Source organism: Myotis brandtii, unplaced genomic scaffold (genome assembly GCF_000412655.1).
Source record: "Myotis brandtii unplaced genomic scaffold, ASM41265v1 scaffold165, whole genome shotgun sequence".
Classification (NCBI taxonomy): Eukaryota; Metazoa; Chordata; class Mammalia; order Chiroptera; family Vespertilionidae; genus Myotis; species Myotis brandtii.
The window spans coordinates 12,804,403-12,826,525 of NW_005356042.1; the positions used below are offsets into that span (position 1 = coordinate 12,804,403).

Consider the following 22,123-nt stretch of genomic DNA (forward strand, 5'->3'; position numbering starts at 1 on the left):
ACCATAACCAATGGACACAAGACACTGGGGGTTAGGGGAGGCCAGGGGAAGGTCAAGGGGAGAAAAAAAAAAGGAGACATATGTAATACTCTTTGAAATACTTTAAGCAATAAAACAAAATTTTAAAAAACCCCACAAAAAACAATTTTGGCCCTGGCCGGGTGGCTCAATTGTTGAAGCACTGTCCCCTACACCAAAAGGTTGCAGGTTTGATTCCCAGTCAGAGCATATACCTAGGCTGTGGGTCTGATCCCGTCAGGCATGTAGGGGAGACAACTGATCAATGTTTCTCTCTCACATCGATGTTTCTCTTTCAATCTCTCTCTCCCTTCCTCTCTCTCTCAAAATAATCAATAAAAACAAATCTTTGGATGAGGATTAAATATTATATATATATATTTTTTTTTTCCTTAAAAACATGGTTTTCCTAAGTCCTAGCTCCTCTGCTATATAATTAGTCTGCCTTTTAATTCTTTTTCTTTTTTGAGTTATACAGAATAGCTTCTTAGGAAAAATAGCCAAGGGCAACATCTCCATACCCAGCACTGTCCCTGTAATATAGTGTCCAGAGTTCAGAATGTGGGGCTCTAATCATGAGGGCTGCTTAGATCCAATCAAACAATATTATTAAACATATAATAAAGTATGGGGGGAAATATAAACATAGTATTTCTGCTCACTAATCAGTTATTCTAACGCCCATTTACAATTTCAATAATTACTGTCGTTGACATAATACCAAACAGATCCAAAGCCTAAAAGAATTTGGCCTCATGAATATGGTGCTTATAAACTCAGACCTTAGAGCCTGCTGCCTTTGTCTCAAGTTTCTCCCGATGGCTAGTAGTTATGAGAAGGTGTTACCAGTGGAAGATTCTGGCTTAGGATATTACCAAATGACCAATCATGAATCATAGAAATGTACCACTCTGGGAGGGGATGTTGACAGTGAGGGAGGCTGTATATATGTGGGGGCAAAGGGTATATGGGAAATCTATGTACTTTCCACTCAATTTTGTTGTCACCCAAAAACTGCTGTAAAAAAAAAATCTTGAAAGAAACAAATTATAAATAAGAAAACCAGCTTTCAGAGCAAAATATGGGCCTTTTTAATGGATCTGTATTTTTATAAAATCATTTGGTCCAACTTCCCCATGCATGTATGCTCCCTTGAGTTTCCCTAAACACCACCACAAGCCTATGTGGAAACGTTATCTAATGTGGCCAGTTATTTTAGCCAAAGCAATAGGCCTACACAGAGGGCTCCACGCCTTAGCATCCCACAGCCCCTGGTTCCCCTCACAATCATTCTCCCGAAGTTTGCTGCTGATACCATTCTTGGCAAAATTTAACTCTTGATTTTTGACTATTTGGTTTTCCTTCCTGGTGGTTTGACAGAGCTGGAAAGGAGACAACTGATGAGCAAGAGCATCTTCTCTCCTTCCATGTAGATGGCTCAGAAAGGTGTCCCACGTAGGTTGGAGTGAGCTATCCAAGGGCTCTGGTTTTCAAAGAGTGCCCCATCCCCTTGGGAACAGCAATCTCAAATACATAACGAAAAAGCTAATTTTTGGCAGTTAGTAGAAAACCAAAGGGGCCTGTTAGTAGAAAACCAAAAACTTGGGGTGTGTCGAACACAGTCCTGCTTTTGGGTCCACATGCCCCAAAGCAAGTGGGATGGACAAGCCCATTCACCACAACACAACCCTGGAAAAGCAATAGTCATAGAGTGGCATAGACACCTCTCACATTACAATAGTGGCCAAGTGAGTTGAATAGACCCACAGAATGCCAGCCACCTACGAACAGTCATGATTCCTCCCCTAAATTCCACTATTAGCTCCTCACAGATACAAAATTTTCCAACAGGGCTACATACCACAACAACATCTTCAGTGATCTTTGTATATGCTCTGCCATACTGGCACTCATTTGTTTATAAGTTTAAAAAGGCAGGACACCAGCGATGACTGCAGACATATGCTTCATTTTCTGAGACAGAAAATTGCTGGGAAGTGGGGGAAAGGGCAGCGGGGGAAGCTAATCACCCATGTAGAAAAACAGTCAAAAAGACGTATGAGCTCTAATTGGCTAAAAATTCTGAAAGCAATAATGAAAATCCATACTTCAGCTAAAGACACCCCAGATTTTTGTGATTCCCATTTAAATTTTTCCTCTCTTGGGAAATTTCTGACCATTAGAAATAAGTTTATAGATTTTGACTTTTTAATTATATAGTAATTTGAAATTATAAAAGTAATCCATGCTCACAGATTGGTCTAAAGTCACACAAGATTGTTTCCCTGTGACTTCCTACCCAAACCCACTCCCCAGGGGAAAACCTGATGGAAAGTCCACTACTAAACTTTCTAGATCTTTTCCTATGTGCCCACATACGGGTATTTTAAAAATTATGTTTAATTAAAAACAATACAAATCAATAAAACATCTCTACTTTGCAGTATATCCTATCCCAGGGGCCTGACCTCCTGGGCTCAACCACAGAATAAGACACCTCCGTCCACCTGACGGTGGTGAGTGGGCTGAGGCAAAGTACCGAAGGAGGAAATAACAAGGGTCTCTAAGGACAGGCCTAAAACCCTCAGAACCGGCTGTCACAGCGGGATGGACATCAGCTGTTACTCAATTGACAGGCCTTCCTCCGGCTATAGGATCTTGACTGTAATTACAGGAAAGGCCATACCATAAAGAGGGGGGGAAGCTAATTGACATAAAGTCCAATGTGCTGACTCAGGGGCCAATGGCCAAGCTTTACATTTCTTTCCTCAAAAAGATGGTGATGTGCAGTCCATTAGGCCACAGCCACACCAACCCAGGAGAAGGCGTGTTTCCAGTCAAAGCACACGTGAGCCTCACACATAGACTCCTGCCTGTGCATCACACGGGTCTGTGGAGGGCTGCCAACAAAAGAATTTTCAAGTGGCACAAAAGTGATTTGTTGCTGGTTTTATTTTCTTTTGTTTGCTTGTTGCTTTGTGTTTGCTTCATGTTTACTTACTGACCTGTCTAAAATGCAACAGGAAAGACACTGCCTTGAGATTCAGACCTTCTCTAAGCCTCTGGTTCCCAACTTTGTTACCTTCTAATCATTTTAAAAGTCTGGAATCCTGGCCTGGCTCAGTAAGAAAGTGTTAGCATTAGTCTGTCCAAACGTTTAGGGGGAATCCCATAGTATTCAGTGGGTAAAAACACAGGCAGAGCGTCAGACAAATACTTCAGCTGTACACTTTTGGCCTGGTTACTTCTGTTCTATGTGCCTCCATTGTTTGATATCTGCAATGGTGATAGGATTGTGGTGAAAGGTTCGTTTACAGAAAGAGTGCTATGTATTATATACTTATGTATATAAGCACATGGGAAGTTCTATATAGGTACCAGCTATATTTATGTGGCTTTCCTTATGTCATTAAATCAGAAGTTACAAAAAATGAGTCACTTTAAGCAGCCTAAAGATATTTTACAAATGACTCCACTGACACTGTAGGGACCTAGAATGACAGAATACAATTGCTATGCTCTGCTATCTAAGGGAATAATAGGCACACACATTAATTACCCACACAAATAGACACAGCTTGATGCAACAGATATGTTCCTGAAACTTTGTATTTGTAAGTGAAATCATACTTTCACTGACCGGGGTAAGGCTGCCATTGCAATGGGTCCTTTCTGTTCCAGAAAAGCTTCTAGACCAGAACACTAATAGCCACCTGTCTCCATACACAATATTTTTTTCTTTATTTTATTTTTAAATTTTTTTCAATTACAGTTTACATTCAGCACCATTTGTATTAGTTTTAGGTGTACAGCATATAGTGGTTAGACAATCAAATACTTTACAAAGTGACCCCCCCCCAATATTTCCAGTACCTACCCAACACCATAGATAGTTATTACATTATTAATTACTAGAGGGCCCTGGCTGACGACCGGGGCCATCAGGGCCATCGGGGCCGTCTCATCCAGTCCCAAATGGGGCCGATCGGGGCCAGCCAGCCAGCCAGGGGGAGGGACCCCGGGAGGTTGACTGTGGGAACACACTGACCACCAGGGGCAGCTCCTGCATTGAGAGTCTGCCCCCTGGTGGTCAGTGCACATCATAGTGACTGGTCGACCGGTTGTTCAGTCAACAGGTCTTAATGGTCGCTTAGCTTTCATATATATACTAGAGCCCCAGCACACAAAATTGTGTGCGGGTAGGGTGCCTAGGCCTAGCCTGCGATCAGGGTCATCTTCCGCCCATTCGCCAGTCCCCAGTCCTGCCCCACCGCCGACACCCACCACAGTTCCCCGTTCACTATCTGGCGATATATCGGAGCCTGCAGGCCGGGGGGAGGGACCAAGAGGTCAGCTGTTCCGCCCGCTCACCAGTCCCCAGTCCCCCCCACCCCGGTTCCCCGTTCACCATCGGGCGATCAGAGCCTGCAGGCTGGGGGGAGGGACCAAGAGGTGGTCAATGCACCTCATAGTGATTGGTCAATTGGTCGTTCTGGTCATTATGCCATTATGGTCGCTGGCCTTTTATTATACAGGATAGATATTCCCTATGCTGTACTTTATGTCCCATTACTAATTTGTAACTACCAATCTGTATTTCCCAATTCCTCCACCTTTTTTCACCCAGTCCCCCAACTCCTTTGACAACCATCAGTCTGTTCTTTGTATCTATGTCTTCTGTTTCTGTTTTGTTTGTTCATTTATATTATTCTTTGGATTCCACATATAAGTGAAATCATATGGTATTTGTCTTTCTCTGACTGACTTATTTCGCTTAGCATAATACCCGCTAGATCCTTCTGTGCTGTCACAAATGGTAAGATTTCCTTCTTTTTTATGGCTGAGTAATAATCCATTGCATATATGCACCACAGCTTTTTATCCACTCCTCTATTGATGGATTCTTGGGCTGCTTCCATATCTTGGCTATTGTAAATAACACTGCAATAAACATAGGGGTGCATATATTCTTTCTGACTGGTGGTTCAGGATTCTTAGGATATATTCCTAGAAGTAGGATCACTGGGTCAAATGGCAGTTCCACTTTTAATTTTTTGAGGAAATTCCACACTATTTCCATAGTGGTTGTACCAGTCTGCATTTCCAACTGCAGCATACTAAGGTTCCTTTTTTTCCACATCCTTGCCAACACTTGCTTGTTGATTTATTGATGATAACCATTCTGACAGGTGGAGGTGATAGCTCATTATGGTTTTAATTTGCATTTCTCTGATGGTTAATGACATTGAGCATCTTTTCATATGTCTATTTGCCATCTTTAATACACAAATTCTTAATGGAGAACTTTTTTCTGACACAGCTCCAGCTTATGGTTGGAGAGGAGTGTCAGGCCCAGGCAGAAAATGGAAGTAGAAATCGTATATTATACCAATAGGTGACTGGCTTGAAGTTTTTCCAGCCTTCTCCCAGGAGGAAGGCCAAGCTATGACTGCTAAATATCGCTGGAAATAAGATCTCCAAAGGTGTGACCGATATACAGGGGCCGATCTGTATTCTGCAGGAAGAGCGGTGATGCTTTTACCAAAATATCACATTGCTAGGATGGTAGATAAAAAGTGTCTCCTACCCTGACTCCAGATAACTAGTAATGGCTGCTTGGAGTCATGTGCTAAGCACGATTCTGATTGATTAGTGATGTCTGTCATAGGCAAAGGACTTGGGAAGTAGATGCCAGCACACTTATATTCACCATTCTCACACTCGTGGTCCGCAGTATTTAGTATATCAGGGATAAAGCTCTTGGTAATTTGTCAAAAGGCTACAAATTGAAGGAAAAACATATTTTGATACGATGAGGCATATTCTCTAAGAACTAAGTTAACTCCCTGAATTATAACTCCATAAGTTGCTGCACCTAGTAGCACAATAAAATTTCCCTAAGCCAATAAATAAAGCAAATTTCAACATAAATCCAGTCTCACTTGGGAGGGGAGGGAAACATGGATTCTGTAAACACCTCCTAGAGGCAGGCCCTGGACCCTGTCCCCAAGGTCAAAGACTATCTCTTGCTCACTTGTTCTAGATGTAGCAAAGTGCTCTTACATCATACACAATCAATCCAATGTGGACTAGATAGGGAATATATTTGTTTCAACATATTGTGAGGTGGACTTTACATACTATGATAAAAGAGAGGCTAGGAAGTTACAGGAATGGGTTGAATTTCTAAAAAGTCATTGAGGTGGTCCAGTGGGCTTTTATCCTGGGTCAACTTGCCCAGTGGCTAGTGAATAGAAAATAAAAATTACTCAATTTGAAGATACACACATGCACACACACACCTTCAGAAGACATGTTTCCTTCATGATTGTATGACTGTTTACACATGCCTCGTTAAGTCTCCACCAGTCTTTGGTTCAAGCCTACCTCCTCACCCCTAATACGCTCTACACACCGTGTCTGTGGAACCATCTGTTTTCCTTGCTGTGGAAATGCCCCTTGAGCTACAGCAACCACTTCATTTTCTGTGTGTTCATTTAACTGTGATGTGCAAGCAATCAGCTAGGAATTTTCAAGGGAGAATGCCAAGTTTCAGAAATCTAGAGAATAACCCAGAAGAGCACACCCACACTCTGTGCCTTAGAGTATCACTCACTACGCTGAAGATACTCAGGTGCAGAAACCATATCAGATGAAGATGTGACTCAGCAGTATGTGGGCTGTGGAATCTTGATGAAGGTAACTGAGGGAGGGGTGGAAGGAAGGGTAATGAGAGGCGGGTGGCTCTCAGGTCTCCAGAGGCATCTTGCCCACCCCCTCCCCAATCCTCAAATGACTGTTATTCAAAATAGTTTCATATGCTCTAATTTTCTCCAGGGGTTTCAAATTCAGTTCTCGTCTTCCAGCTTGCAAATAAAGAAACTCCAGGTATGAGTCAGCGATTCCCAGTTTGATCGAATTTTGTAATCACTCCCACATATATGTGATGCAACTCTTATACCTCATTGAAAATAAGACACCAAGTGCAATTACATCTCAAATACAGGTCAGCTTGGGGAAGGGAGGGAACTAAATTCAACAACTGTTTACTGAGCACCTACTAGGTGCAGGCCAGGGTTAGAAATGGAATAAAACACAGTCCTTTTCCCCAGGGAGCATTTCATCCAATAGGGAAGATGACTGTGCAACTGGACAATCCTGATACAGAAGTGCCCCTTGTGTCGTGCATTGAGGGCAGGGGAGACCAGTTATCTCAGTGAGTAGTGGTCTGGGAAGGCTTCATGGAAGACAAGATTCAAGAGCTGGGTTTTGAAGGATGAAGAGCAGTTTGTCATCAGACCAGTGAAGAGGGCAGGAGGAGGAGCCTGGGAAGAGGGCACGGCTGGCACAGGTGAGTCAGCCTGGTGAGCTCAGTTCAGTGTGGCTAGTTCATAAAGGTGGCCACTGGGGAGAACTGGAAGCACAGAAGACTGGGGCAGTCACCTGGGGCCAGGTCAGGGGCCAGGTCAGGGGCTCGTGAGCCGAATGGAGGAGCTCATGGTGAGTTTCACTTGAGTTCCTGGCTAGTTTTATGTTGTGAGCTCCTGCCAGTGAACCCTTTTTTGCAGTACAGCAAATGGTAATGGGGAAGGTTCTTGGAGACATTTGGTCCTCTGAATGACTGAGTGCTTACCAAGGGAAGAGTTACTTGGTAAGGGAATACCCATATTTGAAGAGTCATCATGAGGAAACAGGAGTCCACTTCCTTGGATGAGGGATTGAGATAGAACTGAGGGCGAAATGACTGGATATGCAAATGAGTGCTTTCGAATTCAAAGATCATCTGAACAATCAGAGGAACTATCAATTTATCAGGCCCTGTCTTCTCTCTTCTCTGTCCCACAACAAGCCAGCGTCTAAAATTAGTCCAGTGTCTGAAATGACCGAGTGTCCATGAGCTTCTTGTGGAGAGTACCGATCAATATAGGGTCCACAGCACTCAGCACAAGAGAGCTCCACCAACCATAGGTGCCAATGGAGCCCATGCCATGACTGCAGACAAAGGGAACCACTTAAATACATGCACACATCTGATGACAGATTAGGTCACTTTAAAATAGACTAATTATAGCCAAAAGTTAGTGCAATGCCATGGTATTCAAATGTCTAACAATGTGGAGCACTTGCAGCATGCTTCCATTAGTCCATGGCTGATGGTCATCGTGGCCACATATTACCACCTAGCTATTTACCTTGTGTGTCCTTGATAAGAAGAGTCAACCCAAAATACAAGTGAACCCACAGAACAACTAAAAAAATTTTTTTTCCAATTTGAACAAATCGTTTAGTGTAAAAATAAACAGAACTAGAAATTGTCTCTAATAAACTAATATTAGTCTCCCCAGAGGGTTAATTATGTCGCTCCGTATTTTAAGAAGAATGTAAATTGCCAGTTTCAACAGATGTTCTTTTAAAAGGATTGGTTATCTAGGAAATGATGGGTCTTTGTTACAGCTTACCCCAGTGGAATATAAACATTAAGATCATCCGACTATCTGTCACACAACCCCACTCCTCCAACTGTTACCCACACTGATTCACCCTTTGGTTATCAGCAGCTTTAGTGACAAGTGTTCTAGCCAGAACTGTGGCCTCAGATACCAGACCTGTTCTGATGATTTCCTAACTCCCCCTCCACCACTGCAAAAACCCAAAAATGAAACCTTCCCACCATTACCAGCCCCAGTGTGGGTCCTCAGCAGATGGTCATTTCTACCCTATTCTTTTACCAGGGAGAGGTAGATGATGAGATAAAAAAAGAACCACAATAAGAACTTTCTGGAAATATAAAGACCTGCCCCAATTCAGTTTTAATATTCAAATGTGTGAGATGCATGTTAAATACATGCATACCTATTAGAAAACTGACAAGGGAGGAATGAGAATGTAAGTTTCCCTGGAAAAGTCATTAGAAGAAAAAAGAGATCACAAATTTCTCTATTGCTGGCTCTCAAATGGCATTTTGTGATACTGAAATGTATGTTGCCAGGTTCAGAGTGAGAGCTTCAGCTTGGATACCTGGACAAGGAAAGAGAGAAGAGGATCCTCAGGGTGGAAGAGGGTCATTCCAGGCTGACTGACGGCTGCTGACCTGGGGATGGAGAGAACACGTGCTCAATGTTGCAGCCAGTGGCTGGAGCCTGACTGCTAACCTCACTTGACCTGACTCTTCGTCATCATCCTGGTTAGACTCACTTCACAGATAGGGAAACTGAGGCTGAGGGAGATTAATGACTCCTACGGAAAACTTAACAGAATGTGCTTTCACTATTGATCTAGTAACAAGCATAAAATCTCATCTCAGCCAGAAAGGTAAGCAGATAACTATTGATCTCCTTAACTGTTTCTGAAAGGGGCTGCTGGAGGTAGGAGCTGGGTACTCGGAAGAGACTGGGCAGTTTTATGTCCTATATGCAGGAGGGGACAAGGCAGCTCAAGGCCATTGAAATGACCTAAATGGCAATAAAACCAAAGGAATAGCAACAATAGATGTGGCTTACTGAAGACCTACTCTGCCACAGAGCTGAGAAGGATGCTTAGTTCTTATTATTTAACTTAATAGCTCCACTACTTTGACATGAAAATATCATTATGTCCACTTAACAGGTAAAAAACATAAGACTCAGAGAGGTGAAATAAACTGCCCCAGGGTCACACAGTTCCTAAGTGGCCCACGAAGAACATTCCAGGTCTGCATGACCCAGAGCTTGCCTCCTTCCGCTGTAATCACTGTCCCAGATGATGCCTGAGACATGAATACTGACACCGCCCACCACAGCAGCTCCAAAGGTTCTCAGGTCAGCTACCTAGGATCCAGGAGCAAGGCAGAGCCAGCAAGGTACCAAGTCCGTCATGCTCAAATGTCATACTGGCAGGCCCAGCTAAAAAGTCGGAAAGGCCTGTTTGCAGAAGAAAAAAGGGAAAGCTTAATCTCAGCCCTCTTGCGCCTGAAGAAAGGGCTCAGGCGGACCATTGTGTAGTTAACATGATATAATTCCACGGGGTGCCCTTCACCTAGAGCTGAGCTGTACAAAACTTACTTTTCTGTTGGGAGGGGGCTTGGAGCACCCTCAGAGCAATCCTAAAATTCATCCTGCAGTAACTGTGCAGCCTATGCCACCTTAAAGGGGTAAAGACCTATCTCCCACAACCCCTCCATCCACAGCCAAGGGCAGTGGGAACCTTTCAAATCTTCCACTGGAGGTGCTCCCCAGTGCCCAGTGAAATACCTACTTGCTCCACAGTTCAGAAACTAGTCTGTGAGCACAGCAAGCAACAGTCTGAGAAAGAACAGGCCCCAGTTCCACCCACTCTAGAGACCCCATTCCTGATGCTGTCTGCAATTCTCAGGAGTCTAGGAGATGGGAAATAGTGTCCTTGGGTAGAAACAGTGCACTTCTCCCTCCAGGCCAGAACCCTGGGCAAAGCTGATTTGGTGGCATAAGGCTGCCTTATTCTCAGTTCTCACATTTAGGGGGCTGGAGGTTCCTGGAAGCCAGGTGGAGAGAGGGCTAACTATAAGGAAACAATGGCTACTTCTTCTTTCCTGTACACTGTAAGTGGCTAAGAACTGTGGCTCTGGAACACTGATTTTCCCCCTATGGCAATCCCCTTCCCCACAAGCCCCAACCCAAGGGCATTTGGCAATATCCGGAGATATTTTTTTATCCCTACTTCAGGAGAAGGCTTGCTATGGGTATCTAGTGGGAGGAGGCCAGGGATGCTGATCAACCTCCTACAGTGCCCAAGACAGAACCCCACAACAATGAATGGCCCAGCATCAAATCTAACAGGACTGGCACTGTGAAACTCTGGGCTCTGAGGAGCCTCTGCATTGAGCCCCAAACATATAACAGGTGAGCCATGACTTTGAGTTTTCCCAAACCTCAGAGGATGATGATCCTGATGCTATAATGCCTTGCAAAGATGTCACATTAATAAGTGACTCCCTTCCAATGTGTGGGCTGATACTTAATAGAACTCATTAGTTTCTATTAGTAGATGGGATGAGGACTTATGGGAACCATTCCCAGAGGCTCAACTCTGCTGACACCTCTGATTTTTCTTGGGGGTGGGAGTGGGTGGGAAATAACCCAATCCTTGCTTCAGTCTTTCAGGGAAACCTAGCACCTGTCTATATCAACATGTTCAAGATGGAAAGAAAAAAAAAAACTGAAAAAAAGGAGATAAATTATTTATCCAGCATAAATATTAAAGAAAATTGCAAAACATAGTCTGGTGTCACCATGCTGTTGTTACAGAATCATCTTGTTATAGCTTCTGGCAAAACACTGTTGTCCTTAATATCAGTACAACAGACTCGTCTGGGGTGCACCAGCCAGGGTGCATGTGTCTGCTTGCTGTCGAGGACACTTAGCGGCATGCCAACCAGCTCGTCACGCCCCAGCAGAAAACTGTGCAGGGACACCGTTAGGGATGAGCCTGAATTAGGAGGAGAGCGTGAACTTCATCCGAACACAGGATGTAATTTAAAACTGGCAGTCAATCAAACACACACAGGCGGTGCTGCCATCGGGGGTGACCAACTCAAGAGTCAACTGCTAAATTTCCAGGACTTTTGTGAGCTAGTTGTCAGACACACCCATTGTTAAATATTAAATTACATTAAGTCATGCTTAAATAAACTATATAAAAAACAAAGGTAAGAAATACTCAAAACTCAATACTTCTGAATAATGTTAGTATGTTTGATTGTCATCTATGCTTTTGAGGCTATTTACGTCTATTGTGTCTACATAGTGGAGATAGCATACACACACACACATACACACACACGTGGTTTGTGAAACTAGCTTCATGTTTCATAACTTCCTGTTGGCCACGGTGTATTTACACTACCAGCATCAGCAAGCATTGCAAGTCAATGTTTGTTGCCCTCCCAAGAATCTGTTGTTAACTATTTACCAACACCCCCACCCCCCACCATCACCATCACAGACATGGCATATATGGTAGCAGCACATACAGAAGGTTTTTGTTTTAGAAGACAACGCCTATTATTCAAAGCTTAGCAAACTCTGTACCACAGCCGCATGGGCTCCTAGGTAACCAAGAAGTTTAATAAATCTGTACAGTGATAATTAAACACTGTAAATAAGGTATCTGCTGAAGCTCCCTGGCTGGCCCGTTCGGCCTTTGTAGAAAAGTGATCCGTGCTGACATCCTGAATAAGGTTGGCAAAACAAGTGCAGGGAGGAGTGGTAGTGGAAAGTAGGTTTGCTCTCAATAATGTATGAAGCCCCATGCTGGGGAGAGAGATCCTAGGAAAAGCAGCTCCAAAGCAATCTGTTCTTTCATCTGGTGCGGCGTGGCGGCAAAGGTGCTGCCCCGAATCAGGAGCACAATTGCTCACTTGTGAGCAGATGTCCTTCGCACGGCAGGCAGCGCTCTTTTAACACAGCTGAGCAAATGCACACTGCAAGACGGGCTCCCCGCCCCGTTGCCGAAAGAACACAGTATATATTAATTTAGCAGGTTGTTGAATAATGTTTGAAAGGGGGATTTATGAAGTAGAAAAATCATGTGGCAAGGTAAAATGACTTTCTAACCTACTGGGGTGAAGAAAGGGGGTTCAGTTCCCAGGGAAGATGAAGTGGAAAGAGTCAGACAGATACTCACCCCCATAAAGAAAGCCAAAAAGGGGCTACCCAAGGAGTCAGAAATAGCCCAGTGGGGCAGACCCAATGCAAAGCCATAATTTAACATCCACCACCCAAAAGATTGTTTTTAACTAAAATGCAGTTTGATTATAAGTGCCTGTAGCTGGGGGAAGATGTGTGCCTGTGTGGGGGGAAGGACATACAGGAAATCTCTGCACTGTACACTCAATTTTGCTCTAAAATATAAAGTTTATTAATATATCTTTTAAAGTACGTGTAGCCCTAAGCCCTGAATTTAGCTGAATTGTTTGCTTTCTTCGTGGGAGTCCAGAGGGCAGGTCTTTCAAAGACTATCCTGGTATGTTTGGTGGGCAAACCTGGCTCCTAGGCAGCCTCACTGAAGGGCAGGTATACAAGCTTTGTGGTGTGAGTGGACTCCCTGAAAACCCAGTGCACAGGACCCTCCTTCGCCTAATGTAGCCATTACAGAAATGGAGACAAAGGCACTCTTGCTTTAAGTTCCTCTCCTTCTGCCCCATCCATCTTCCTGAACCGTGAGGCCAGCCTGGACAGCTTGGACAAACCCAACCACTTCTCCCAGGCTGACAGAATGTGGTCCACTTTCCCTATCTCACACTAGGGGGAGGAACCATCTGTTTTACCTAGGAAAAGGAAGAGCAGCAATCGGCTTAATGGGTCCCACCTTTAGAGCCCTGCATCCACTCAACCTCCGCACACAAATACCATTGTTTTCCACCTCGATAATTATTAAATTGTAATGTAAAACGCAACTTCTGCTTAAGTATGCGTGATTATTAGACTACAAGTCAATTGTGGATAACACCCAGATATAAATGCAGCTAATAAGTCTTACTGTAATGATTAATCAATTTATGAATACATTATTTAAACTAATAGCTCAGGTAGGGTATCTTAAACAAGTTGCAGAGTACATCGACCAATTCAAATACCAGCTGCTGGATCAATAGCAAACTGTAAGTCAACTCTGGGGAATAGGTACACTTGCAAAAAAAAATCTGCGAACAAAAGGGTCTTGGATGAAGGAAATGTATAACACTTTCAATTTTTAAGACAAATGCAGAGCACTTTAATAATATATACCAAAGCTTAAAGGGAAAGTTAAAAAGTCTATTACTGCAAATTTTGCTCTTCTTCATCCTATTCAATAATAATTTAGGACAGCTCATACAAACACATATGTTTACACAAACCTCTGCATATGTCTGCAAGTAGACAGTGTATTAAAGTCCCTTAATAAAATTATACATTGGGTTCATTTCATTGTAAGGTACCATATTTACCTATTTATCTATAAATATCATTTTAACAGTAAAAAAGAAGTGCATCTTAAAGGTAAGATTAGCAGTTATCCCGAAAGGGGTCCATGTCCCAGCTGACACCAGGGGACACCTGTCCTGTTAGGACCACAGAGCCCCCCCACCACCACCACTGTTAACATAAGGGGGTTTGTGTGGGCAAAGCTTTCTCCCTTCCCAGTCTTATTTTAAGTTAATGCTAATTAATGTGAGTTTACTAAATAAACCAAAAGAGCCTTGATTTCCAAAGGTGTGATATTTTATCACAGTTTCAAGTGATGCTTCATTTTTAAAAATTAATTAGTATCTTGTGAGACTAGCCACACATTATTGAGTAAGGAATAGCGGCTAAGTGAAACAGATGAAATATTGGTAAGCGATGCAACCCACAGTATAAGTATGTGAAGGGGGTCAGAGGTTAATCCCTATTGATTTTCTGAGTCTGCGTACAGCACCACTGGGAAAGGCCGGTTCTGTTGGCATTCAGCTAGCACAAATACATTATAAATCTTACTGTCCACCTTCACTGATCAGTGTCACTTACTTCCTTCACTAAAGACCATTAAGAAACTAGTGGGGAAAAAATCTATCCAGATGCAGGCAAGAAGAAAAGCATTTTAAAAGTCTTTGTGTCACAGGATGCCTTTGGAGATGAGGACTTCCCTGAATGCGGAAGCACATGTACAAATACAGAGTGATTTTCAAATGACTTCAACACCAAACTGAAATGGTGAAGCAGCTTTCACATTTCAGTGGATGAAAAAATAAAAAAAGTCAAACATGCTCAGTGACATTGAGAGGCATATCCAACTTGGGTTTTGTGAAATTTGGCCTTGACACAACTTTGAAGCTAGTGAAGAGTTAGCTTTAAGGGGCATCAGGTCCATGGGCCTCTTCTAAGATTCTGCACTGAATGTTTTACTCTTTTCCTAAAGTGGGTCCCCACCATTCATAAGCTTCTGCCTTCACACACCTCCAACTTATTTCCAGGAATATCTATAAATGGCTGCTTCTTGTTCATGCCTTTCTTTCTTTTAACAGATTGTGCCATGTACCTCCTGTGCATCTGCCACTATTGCTAGGCACAGCAAAACAGATGAGTAAGATGGGGCCCTTCCCTAGAAAAATGAAGGTCTTTGTCATACCCTGGACTCTCCTACAACATGGTCCTGCAAAAAGTCTTAGTGCTAGTAAGTGTTCTGCCACTGACCAGCTGTGTGACACCCAGACAATTACTTAACCTCTCTGAGCTTCCATTCTGTCACCATTATAAATGAGGATAATAACAGTAGCCATGTCACGGGGTGGCCAGGAGATTAGAAATCACATGTAAAAAAAGCACTTAGTATAGGGCCCAATAAACATTTAATAAGTGTGGGTCAATTAAAAAAATTGTGACATCACGAAAAACAAGTGACCTCTCTCAACCTCTGTTTCTCTAATGGAAATTATGGAATTAAGATGCAAAAAGATATGGAGACATATGATCTATGATTCCATCCAAATAGATGTATCAGATCCACCTACTTCTTAGAGAAAGTGTAACAATAACAAGTAAGTTCTAAGTTATTCCTTAGAGAGGTTTTTTAAATCCTTAAAAACCACATGAAAGCAAAACATATTAGAAATGTAAATGCTGGGTAGCTCGCATTAATCAGAGATACAGAATTAAGAAATGTTTTAAGAAATCTTTGGGCAAAGAAGGGCTTCCTTTCTACACTGAAATGACATACTTTATCTTAAAGCACCAGCACCAGAAACATGAATAGAAAAGGTTCATAGATATGTGTTATTCCTGCACAGTTTTCACAAAAACAAAGGCATATCCAGCAATTTCCCATCAAAAGTTCAGTCTCTGCCACGACTCTTTGCTTCTATCAATGGAGTTTTTTTCCTTTCAAAATACCTTCCCTTTTGGCATTTTTCAATTGTATTGAAAGGTGGTCTTTGTTAGGCAGAAGATAAACAGAGCAGGACCCAAATGAACAGTGAAAACCAAGACAGGCAAAGGTCACAGGCTCTTTAAAAACCCTTAGAGGCTCCAGACTATTTTAATTGTGCACCTTCATCAAATAGAAAAATTCAGGGCACATACCTCATTATGTCTTCTTATAAGTTATAAACTTGTATCATTCTATTAGCTAATGTCTCAAGACATGGTATAGGGTTAGAATGATGTTCATTATTAAAATTAGTGCATACAATTTTACATCTTTTTGCTAATTTAGACTTTTCTTTTTTGATTGTCCTCTAAGATCTGATCACATTTTCACTGTGTTTGCCTTGGAACAGATGATGAGTTTATAGTAGAAGGAGCTGAAGTGCCAGTGTTGCCATTTCCACGTTGCTTGCCTGTGTTCACATTGTAAGCACGATGTTCAAATGCTGGTCTCTCACAGAAGTCTTTGTAAACCTTTGTTGTTCATTTTGTGCAGGATGCTTTAGTTCCAACCAGATAATCTAATGTCTTAACCCATTTAACTGAGCAGACATGAGAAACTACAATGCATTTTCCAATGCAGGATGGAAGCCCACAGGAAACAAGAGCCCCACGATGGCCTCTTCGCTTGGGGAAACAGCCTGCCTCACCTCAGAGTGCCTTGCATATCATACATGGCCCCTAACCATCTGAGACTGGAGAGGGCACCATGTCAATGCATCTGTGTAATATTTGTAAAGATCAATGCTTCTTAATTGAGAGTCAATATCAGACAGAAGTTAAAAGTGAGGACCCTGGAGCCAGACCACCTGACTCAGGGTGCCTGTGTCCTCACCTATAAAACATGGGTAATAACAGCACCACCTTAGTGCACATGTGAAAAGATATTTAAAAGGATGATATGTATAAATATAAGATGCACTCAAAACAGTTGCATCTGGCACCTGATAAATGTGTCGAAATATTTAATAATAAATGGAAGAGTTTAATGGACAAATGCAAGTTGTAATGTTTTCTCCTAGGACCCAGCAGGTCATTCTTCACACTTTGGAGACTTTTGCTTTAGAGCAGCCTAATCCAATACAGTGTTCTGCTACGATAGAAACATTCTTCATCAGTGCTACCCAATATGGTAGCCACTAACCGCATGTGGCTATTGAGCACTTTCATGTGGCTAATGCGACTGAGGAACTGAACTTTTGTTTTCATTATTAAATAGCCACATGTGGTCAGATGCTACCATATTGGACAATGAATCTCCAGAAAATTAACTGTGTCTGATACACTATAAGATGGAACTCAATTTTGTGATCCATCAATTTGCCTCAGAGAAGGTCTGGCTGCTTAGATGAGATCAAGCAAGCCTGCTCTGGGCTCTGAAGCCAAGAGCATCATCACCGTTAGCTCCTCAGCTCTTCTGTCTCTAAGATGCTCAATTTCTTTGTCATTGGCTTCAATGTCCTCAGGAAGGGACAGTGACTGGGGTCATTGCTTGTCAGCATTTTTGGAGACCTCTGATATGTGCTGGTTGGGCTTTTCCAGCTCAGCTCAGCTTTTATTTCTGGTTTGGGTCTTAAATCTTGGCTTAGGGAACCCTGTCCAAGCTCCCAGGCCACACACATACACCACTCTATTTGGTGTCCTGGCCCCTGTTCTCAATTTGCAAGTGACTTTCCACATTCTACAAATGGATCTCTGTGTTGACCCTCCCTGTGACGGTGGCCACATGATTCTCTGAGGGCATCCAGACCAATGCCAATCTATTATAGAGAACTAAAGGCCTGATGCATGAAATTCGTGCAAGGGGCTTGGCCCCTTGCCTGCCGCGGCAGCCGCCTCTGCCTCGGCCCCCGCCTCAGCTTCATCTGGAAAGACATCCAGTCTAATTAGCATATTACACTTTTATTATTATAGATGGAAATCATCTTATGTCCATGTTCACTATGTAAAGTATCCTCTGCCATATGGTCCTGCCCCAAAAGGCTTCATTCTAAAACCATAAACTTCATAGTATTCATTATCATGGTATTTACCTCCAATAGGATTTGTTTTATAAGTCCAAATAAACTATAGTCATAAGTATAAAAGCTTTCAGCATTATAATGAAAGCCTTTTCTAACCCAAGGCTGAGTTAGGTCTCTGTGACTACGTGTTAAAATTATTTGCATATGTTTTTGTCTTTCCCAATGGATAATGAGATTCTTGAAGGCAACAACTGATCCAAATTCAAATTCTCACTGTCTGAAGTAGTTTCTGACACATAGTAGGCACTCAACACATATTGGATGGATGATGAATTAAGAGATGGGTGGGTGGATGGATAGATGGAGCTATGTAGTGTTGAACTGTATTTTGATTCAAAAAAAAAAGAGAAATGAAACAATTTAAAAATGTTGACCATATTCTCAAGATATTTTCTTTTTCTTTATTTTTAAATCCTCATCCAAGCATATTTTTTCCCATTGACTTCCAGAGAGAGTGGAAGGAAGGGAGGAGGGGGGAGAGAAACACTGAAGCAAGAGAGACACACTGATTGATTGCCTCCCACATGAACCCCTACCAGGACTGGGGAACCTACAACTGAGGTATGAGCGCTTGACCAGGAATTGAACCCTCGACCCTTGGGTCCACAGGCCAACGGTCTAACCACTGAGAAAACTAGCCAGAGCTCTTTTTCTTTTCTTTTCCAAATACTCTTAATGTATAAGAAACAAATACAGCACTACTAAATCCTCCTTATATTTCAGGAAGGCGGGATACCCAAGTCTGTGACTCCTAGAGCTGGAATGTGCTCCATCACAATCATGTCAGGCTAGTGACTTCTATGGAAATGAGACAATGAAGAAAAAAGAGACCACGATGGAAATCTCAAAACCAAATTAAATACTGAAAATAAGTTAATGAAATTACATTTCAGATTCAGCTTACTCAGAAAGGACTTGTCCAAAGGAAGGAGAGGGAAATGAAAAAAGTTCACCATCAGAACCAGCTGTCTAGTTTGAACTGCTAGATTGCTGAGCACACATGGTATGCATATTCATAGGTACCATGGAGAATTAAGCACCTTTGGAACCACCATTAAAACTCTCCTTCCAGTGAGTGAAGTGAACCAATAACGCAACAGCCCCCTTGTGGCCCGGAAGAATTAATGCAGCTTCAGAAGGTGTAAAGGTTCTCCTTGGAGTGGGGTGAGTCATGGGGAGTGGGCAGAGAGCCCTGAGAGAGGAGGGGGTATGCTGAACTACTTGTAAAGGTGTTAGATTTGGCCCTGTTTTGTGGAGGAAGGGCAATGCATCATGATAAACACTTTTTTCTTTCTAGAGACTGAAAAGGAACCCCAGTGTACATGCCAGTTCAAACTAATGTGTGCTTAAAGAAGAAACGGATCAAATGAGCTCAGTATTTCCATTTAAAAATATCATTTAAGGGAATTTTAAGCTGTCTGAGAAGATGGATACACTGTGTTTGTTTTCTACATTAATGAGCTATAAAAAGAATGGAATAGGCCATAAATACAGTATTTTGTAACAGCCTTTACTAAAAATGCTACTACTTGTGTTTATCATTTATATCCTTGTATACAACCTCAAAATTGATTACACTTTAAACCGTACATAACTTGCTATGTTTTTCATTTTGTGCTATACTACAAACATTTTTATAACTCAGTTAATATATTCCATATTTTGTGTTCTTATTGATTATGAATATTTCTTTAGGGGATTTTATTGCTTTTAAAGTAACAAATGTTAGGTATTAAAAAATAGAAAAACCTATTGCAGCTTTTATATTTTTTCTTTCCCCTGGTAATTCTAATACATACATTTTAGCAAAACCATAGACAGATTATCTTTCTCTGTATCTTTTATACTTCCTTACACTAAAATAAAAAATCTAGTGCATAGTAAAAGAATCAGACTTTTCAAAGGAAACCCACCATTTAATGTGTTTGACTTGAATCCATAATCCTTTCCTTCTACAATTAAAAAATTAAAGTGCCAAAAGATTATCCGAACGTAAAAGGATGGTTTTACATCAAGTATATATTATCTTTCCTAATTGCCATCTCAGTTTATAGGCTAAAATATGATTTATATATATGATATGATTTCACTATTAATTATCAAATTGAAAAAATAAAATCTCACATTATAAATTCTCTCCTGGAAATTAGTTTTATTATTTTTTCCATAATCCTATCACACAAGCTATAAGTGCATTGCGGCATGAACACTTTAATTTTTCCAGTTAGTTTTAAGCAAGCCCAGAGGTGAGGTTTAATAAGGATCAATGGCACTTTATCTGGGACAGGGCCTCTTCACAGCATGCAAATTACACAGTAACACTTAAAAAAAGAAATAGATTTAATTAAAAAAAAGTAGAACCACAGGCTCTAGAAATTCAATTAAAGGATTTATGCAAAGGTTTGCTAGGTTTTATATGCAGTTACTGCTTACATAATGAGCTTTTCATATTAAAAATCAATAGGTAATCTAGACTAGAAGATCATCCCCTTAAATACATTTTTGAAATCAATTTGAAAAATAGTCCATCAACTGCTGTGACTACTCTTGCTGCTTCGATTACACTAAAAGCAATATTTAGATTGTAAGACGTGCTATGGAATATCTATGCTGGGATATTGCTTTCAAGGGCTCTTGTTCTTTTGAGTGTGCCTAAGATGATCACCTAGTAATTCAAGATTGTGTTAAAAGTATAAAAAATTTAGTTAATTACCAACAAAAGCCTACAGACACAACTCCATTGTATTTATAATGGTTAAGTGAAAGAAGAAAGAAGGAACTGAAGGAGGAAGGGAGGAAAAGAGGGAAAGAGAGAGAAAAATAAGGAAGGAAGGAAAAGAGGAAGGGAGGGCAGGAAGGAGGAGGGAGAGGAAAGAAAGAGAAAACGGAACACCTCTTCTAAATTAGTCTTTGCTACCTCAGTTGCTTGTTGTGAGTTGCCTACTTGGCACTTGGAGATATGCTTTTCACTTTAAAACTCATTTAGGTCTTCAACTAAGGAACCAATTAGCTAGCTTATAACTTAAGCAGGCTTTCCATCTTCTGTAATACTGGGGGGGGGGGGGGAAGAGGGGGTAGGCCTTAAAAATGAAAACTGATGTTCTAATTCTACCCACTAAGTTCACCAAGCATCTCACAGCCAACATCTGCCTGTGGCCTGTGTTTGGTAACAATTAGACCTCCCAACGGGTTCCATGGGCCCTTGCTGGTAAACTGAGAATAATCTTCTTACAGAGGGAGGCACTGGGAGAGGGGAGGAAAAAAAGAATCCAGGTAGGTCCAAATCCTAATTCTTCCCATCTGTATAGAATATTAGCACAAGAACCATTCCTGAGTACTTCTTTTTCTTACTTTTATTTAAAAGGTTCTTATTTCTAAAAGGTGTAGTGAGCATTCTGTGACCATCAAAATGAAAATCATGACTCAAGTTATCTTCAACCAAAATGAGCCTTGTAAAAACAGGCCTAAACTGTTTTAAGGACTAATTTATAACAAAGTCCGTACTCTCTTCTGTAAAACTCTGGGGGAAAACATGAGCAAGACATTTAGTAAAACCCCAATGTATCCAACTACCAAAAACACCTATTCTCAGGAATGGTAGTACTTTGGGAAGGTGCTGATGCAGCCAGCGTAGGTAACCAAGAAGGTCCTTGTACTCAATACACGGGTGGAGATGATGGAGACAAGGAGAAAGAATGAGACAAAGAAGCAGTTTCTGATGTCTGAGATATTGGTGGTCACGTTACAATCCCTAAAGCACAATTCTGCACACATCACATGACGAGTTGGCCTTTTGGGATGTACCTACAGCTGTGCTAAGGAAGACTTTAGGCCCAGGAGCTAACATGAGCTTTCTCGGGCATACGTGTGTGAACTCTGCAAGCACTAGTAGAATATAAGGGATGTGCTAGGCACTGCCAGCAGTCGTGATGACCATGAAGGTGAATCCAAAAGATCTCGCATGCTTCACTAGGTGAAATATTTCTGCACATACATTTATTCTTTTCTTTTACCATAAATATCATATTTAAAAGAAAAAAGAAAAAGAAACTGACAAATAAGGTGCAGCACCTTATGCGAAGTGAAAGAAGACAGTCCCAAAGGACCACATACTATAAGATCCCACTTATACAAAATGCCCAGGAGAGGCAAATCTATGGAGACAGAAAGTGGATTTGTGGTGGC

General features: G+C 41.6%; 1 protein-coding gene and 1 long non-coding RNA gene across 2 annotated transcripts in view; one reads left to right on the plus strand and one right to left on the minus strand.

Moving 5' to 3' along the window:
• The window catches only part of WWOX (WW domain containing oxidoreductase), a 935,251-nt gene that overhangs the window by 601,550 nt on the left and 311,578 nt on the right, over window positions 1–22,123 (minus strand). The window lies entirely within an intron of this gene.
• On the plus strand, window positions 9,735–20,818 carry LOC106725463. Its single transcript, XR_001361358.1, has 3 exons — window positions 9,735–9,919; window positions 17,385–17,389; window positions 20,807–20,818. It is a non-coding gene; the product is annotated as an uncharacterized LOC106725463 (long non-coding RNA).